Source organism: Alligator sinensis, unplaced genomic scaffold (assembly GCF_000455745.1).
Source record: "Alligator sinensis unplaced genomic scaffold, ASM45574v1 scaffold94_1, whole genome shotgun sequence".
In the NCBI taxonomy this organism is placed as follows: Eukaryota; Metazoa; Chordata; order Crocodylia; family Alligatoridae; genus Alligator; species Alligator sinensis.
The window spans coordinates 158,506-164,211 of NW_005842073.1; positions in this window are offsets into that span (position 1 = coordinate 158,506).

Sequence of the window (5,706 nt, forward strand, 5' to 3'; positions counted from 1 at the left end):
CCTGATCTGGTTATGATGCTTGTCCCCAGGAGGATCCCTCCAGGCACATAGTGGGAGGGGATGACCAGATCCCAGGATGACCATGGTCCTTGTCAAGGGGATGGGCCCACATGGGTCTGGGCATGGACACATGGGCTTGGTCTGCCTGCATGGCCATCTGCCCAAGAGTGAGGCTAATCCTTGGGGACCCTCACGAGGCTGTTCTTGACCCATGCCAGATTGCTGTATCTAAAGATGGCCATCCACTTGTCTCCAGAGAGCCCATCTGCAAGAGGAGAGGCCACTGCCCTGCTCCCAGGAGCTGCCTGCCAAGTCTCTCAGACACCAGGGGCTATCCGGATGTGCCACCTGTGGTGGGAGCAGCACACCTGGTGAGAGGGCTGGCAGGAGGAGGCGGTTTGGGAGGAGTGGTTACACCACCAGTAGGCTCAGGACTTCCAGACCCAAGTCCTGTGGGAGCTCCATCAACTCCTCCACAACCATGCTGTGGCCATTGGGGAGTTGCAAGTTGAGAGGGTGGCCCTGGAGCTCCTGGTCACCCTGATTGAGAAGGAGCAGCAGCTGGTCATGGAGACCCTGGAGGAGATTCAGGAACTCTAGGCCTCCATTGATATGGCCATAGCACTTGAGCGCGGGGTCAGTGACCAGCCCATGGCTGCCATTTCTGCCCCAGCTGCTCCTGCTGCTGTCCCCCAGGCTCCACCAGCTCCACCACAGGCATCTGGCCAGCCTGTGCCCCTGGCAACAGGTGTAGGGCCCAGCTGGGAGCAGGTTGGCTGGATGGTGCCACAGTTGCCCCTCCAGCAGGCCCCACAGACCCACTATGGGCATCAAGGGGCATGCGTCTTGCCTCCCCCTCTCCCAGGCCCAGATCAGCCTGCAGTGACTGCCCCGCAGGAGAAGCACCCGTCCTCCTCCCCAGAGCAGCTGCGCCCTGGGCCACATCCTCGTGGCTCATGTACATGTGGTGGTAGGCCCAGGTCCCGAGGGCCAGGTTGGGGCCGTAGGGCAGCTAACCCCTGAGTCCCTCCTCTCTGTGTCCCTGATCCCTCTCCTGTTCCTCTGGATCACATGTACAGTATTTATATTTGCTTTCACTATTGGAGTTGATGCACTGGTGCTATTTGGATAGTTCTGTGTTGAGGGGGAAGGGGAATAAAATTGCTTTGGTTTTCAACATGACCATGCTGTGTGTGCTATTGAGGTCCTGGTCGTGGACAGGGATGGAGGCCCCTGAGCAGGTGGCCTGGTGCTGGTGATGAGAAGTGTGGTGCCCTACTCAGATGGGTGGGCCAGCAGGTGGGAGGCGATGGCATCCCACACTCCCCAGGGGAGGAGCAGGTATGCTACATTTGCCACGATCACTGGTGGTATGCTGACATCCCCAATGGTTAGGTCTTGGATCCCTGGGGCAAAAATCCATGCCTGCATCAGTCCTGGAAGTGGCGAGTGGCACAGCACACGGGCATCGTGGGAACTCCTAGCCCACCTGGTGTAAATGTGGGTGAAGCGGCCTCGATGGTCTATGATCGCTTCAAGCACCACCGAGTTGCTGCCATGGTGGTTGATGTACTGCTACCCTCCCCCAGGGGGGCAGAGGATGGGGATGTGGGTCCCATCAAGCACCCCAACACAGTTGGGGAATGCAAGAGCCCCAAACTCTGCCACCACCTCCCTTGGGTCAGCCAGCCAGATGATTCGGTCAGCTAAGGTGTTGTGGATGGTCCCACATACATCCAGAACAGCCTGGCCAGTGGTTGACTTTCCCACCCCAAAGGAGTGGGCCATATACCTGAGACTGGCAGGTGTGGCCAGTCCCATGATGGTTATGGCCACAGGCTTCTCCAGGGATGCATCACAGTGTCTTGCTGCTCAATGTTAGGAGCCACCTGGGCCACCAGGTGCATGAATGTGCCCCTTGACATCTGGAAGGTCTGCGTCTGGCATGCATTGTCCCAGGTGGGGAGGACTATACACTCCCACCAGTGTTTACTGGTAGCCCAGGCCCAGATGCAGTTGCACATGCAGGGAGTGATGACAGGGTCTTCACTGTGTGACGGGCTAGGTGGCAGTGACTTAGCCTCTGGGTTTTGAAAGGGTAAAAGATGATTGGAGGATGTGGGATTCCCTTTCCTCACCAATCAGGCCCCAGAGACTCACCCTCCATGTCCCCTGATTTGCCCCTTGGGCCACCTGGAAGGGGATAAAAGGGGCAGCGCAGCTGACTCAGGAGAGACCAGTGAGGGACCACAAGGAAGGAGTCTCAAAGAGCTGGCAAAGAGCTGGGCCAGCGGGCGGGAGCAGTTGTCCCAGAAGAGCCTGAAGGAGCGGGACCTGCAGGCAGCAGCTGGACCCTCAGCAGCATGGCGTGCGGCTGACAGAGGCTTCCTGCTGGGCTCCAGGATAGCCTACGAGAGGCTGTGGCCAGCAGGAGAGGCTCCCCAGATCCAGCAAGGATCTGAGCAGCAACCTGAGAGGTTCCCAGCTCTGCTTCCAGCTCCTCCAATAAGAGGTCAGGCAGCTTGATGTGAGGCCAGGGCTCCTGGAAGGTCAAGACCCCTAGCAGTTTGGAATAGCATCAGCACAGGTGGCTGTGTGGTAGAGTTTCTGCCTACCATGCGGGAGAACTGAGTTTAAGACCCAGCTGGGGTGAGTGAAGTAACAGGGAAGAATTCTTATTGCAGTGGAAAGAGGGCATTGTGTTTACCTCCTTTCTCCCCGCTCCAGGTACCTAGGCCCTATATTCCTTGTCAGCTGACATTTTGTATTTTGTGCCTTTTATATTTCACCAACCAGTATTGTTTGTTCTGCTGTTTTTTTATATTTTGGTTAACCCTCTCTTTTGTCAACTGAGTGAATATGTCTATGACTGTAAGTGTCTAACCTTTGTTGACTCCTGCCCCCTCAGGGCGTTGTAGTGTCCCCTATATACCCTGGTTTATACTGGTTATGTTCCCAGTACTGTTCTCTCATTAAAAGGTATATGGTTAAGTCCCCATTGGTGGTCTAGCTCTGCTCTATAGGGGGAGGAGAGTCCCTACACCTCCCACAGCGCTCGTGCACCTGCTTTGATCCCTTCAATTGGAGAGGGGGGTACCTCTTGGAGTACTGCCTGGGTTACAACTGTCAGCTGCTCCCTCTGTTGGATCTGACCTGGTAGTAGTGGGGTGGAGGGCAGCAGCAGGGGCTGGCAGCATGCTGCTCCCCAGCAGGGCCGACAGGTACGCACAGCCCCAAGCTCTGATTCCAGACTGGGCTGTCTGGATGTAGTGATGCTGTTGTGCAGCCACCACCCACTGGCAGCTGGCCTAGAGGTTCAAGTGGCTCTGCTGCAGGGCCCATACCAGAGCCCAGGTGGCCGTGTGGTCTCTGTCTGCGTCTGGTAGGTGTGCAGCCATGGGGCCACAGGCATAAGGAGGCAAATTCTGTTGCAGATGGCAGCAGGTTACAGCCAGGCAGCAGTCCTCGCTGCCAGACTGCTGCAGTGGGTAGAGGGTTCAGGGGCCACTTTAAAGGGCAGCTTCGGTAGTCCAGCTGGCACAGGGGGCTGGTGTCTCCAGATGCCAAGTGGCCAGGCTTCAGAAGCTCCTGTCTATTTGTATCCTTCAAACATCATGGTCTCTAAGGCCCACCTGGCTAAATAATAGCCCCTACTGTGTGGGGCCAGTGGGTAAAAGTTACAACAGAATTCTTGGTACAACAGAGGCAAAAAAACAAGATAGGAGTGTCATGTCAAAACATGAAAATAAGTACACCTGAGGGGGACACTGAGCAGAGCCCCCTGGGCCACACCCACCGGTCCTCAAAGGCAACCAAGGAGCCGGTGGGTGTGGCCCAGACACTGCCCACTGGTGCTCTGCCTGGAAACGTGCATGGACAAGTGAGAGGAAAGTGGCCCCACAGTCTCCGGGCATCTTTCTGGCCAGAGCCTCCCTCCTGCTCAAGTACAGGGAGGAGGTTGACCAGGAAGTCCCAGGCCATGGATGGGATGACCAAAACCAAAAAGGTGTGGGGTGAAATTCAACCAAAACCTCAAGAGGAGGTTCTGGAGGTGGAGGTGGAGAGGCTGCAGGCTGGCACACTCAAGGTCATGTGCACCAGGGTCTCCCTCTGCCTGCAGAAGAGGCAGGAGACTGGGGTGTCCATGAAGCTTGCCATATACATGCCAGTGATGATGCCTCCATGGAGAAGCCACCAGCTGAGGTCCCCAGTGGCTCATGGGATGAGGATGGAGTATAGACTCAGCCCCTGGGAGTGCCCCAGCCACACCCTTGCCAAGCAGGTCCTACCACTTGTTGTCTGGGTGGGACATGAGAGCAGCATAATGGATCATGTGGCACATGAGCATGTAGAGGTGGCCGCAATGGACAGTGTAAAAGACACTGTAAAACCGGACTGCTCTGGTGTCCTCCAGCCAGCTTAGGCGGTGGAGCGGGGAGCTCCATGAGGCCAGGCGAGGTATCAGCTACTTGGTGTCTGGGAGGAATGCGAGGGCGGCATGATGGACAGTGCAGCGTACGAGCGTGTAGAGGTGGTGACGATGGATGGTAGAGAAGTGGACTGGTCTGGTGTCCTCCAGCTGGCTCAGGTGGTGGAGGGGGTAGTGCTGTTAGGCTGGGCGAGGCACTGGCCCCACAACAAACTCCAGTGAGCTGGAGGACACGGGCAGGCGGGGACTGCCACTGCATAGGACTTGATCAACTAAGGCAAGGACATAGGGAGAGAGGGCAGATTTCACCTCCTGGACCAGACGGCAAATTGCATGGTTCATGGGTGGACCCATGTGCTGGGCCAGTGCAGCAGGGTCCACCCACTCCCGCCTATCATAGTCCAGGAGGTCTCCAATATGGGTGACACCAGCCAGGATCAACCTCTGTCACAGCTGCCTCTGTCGTCAACACCTCCAGCTGGGGTTTCCAGAGGAGGGACTTGATGAGCAGGTCAGCGCCCTGGACAACTGTTGCAGGGGACCTGGAGGCAGAAATCAGCCTCTAGGCCCAGAAGAGGTCCTGGTAGAAATCTGGCAGCCCTCGCAGGTCCTGTAGGGAGAAGCCCCACAGGCTGAGGAGCTGCCAGTTGTATCAGAGCCCCTGCAAATGGTGGAGGAAAGCACGCCCCAGGTTGCCCCATGCCACGTGGCTACCAACACCATAAGCAGTTGCTGCAGGGCCTGAAGGTGGAACGCCAGGACCTGGCTGCACAGGCAAACCAGGCCCTGGCTGCCCTCTTGCAAGGACCTCTGCAGCATCCCAGTGCTGTCCCAGCCATAAAAACTCCAGCGCCCTTCTCTAGAGTCCCACTAGGACATAGGGGAACAGGCAGGGTGTGTAAGTGGTGCCAGAGCATGGACAGGACCAGCTGGTTCAGCACCAGCACTCTCCCACACGTGCGCTTGCAGCAGTTCAAATAGAAGCAGTACAAATTTGAGACAGGGCTTTTTGCCTCATTGCATGTGCTTGGACATTAACTTTGTTGTGAAGCAAATTGTGCCACTTGGGCAAAATAACCCTGCCTGGCTCCTCCCAGATCTGCAGCCAGGGGGAATGAGAGCCCGGGGCCAGTACCTGTGATGTCCCTAGCAGTATAAAAAGCTGAGAGTTCCCTGCACCCATTCTGCACGGCAACAGTCTGGCAGTGCGGGCTGCTGCCTGGCTGTGACCTGCTGCACACCTGCCAGACCTGGCTGGGGACTGCACAGCCAGCAGA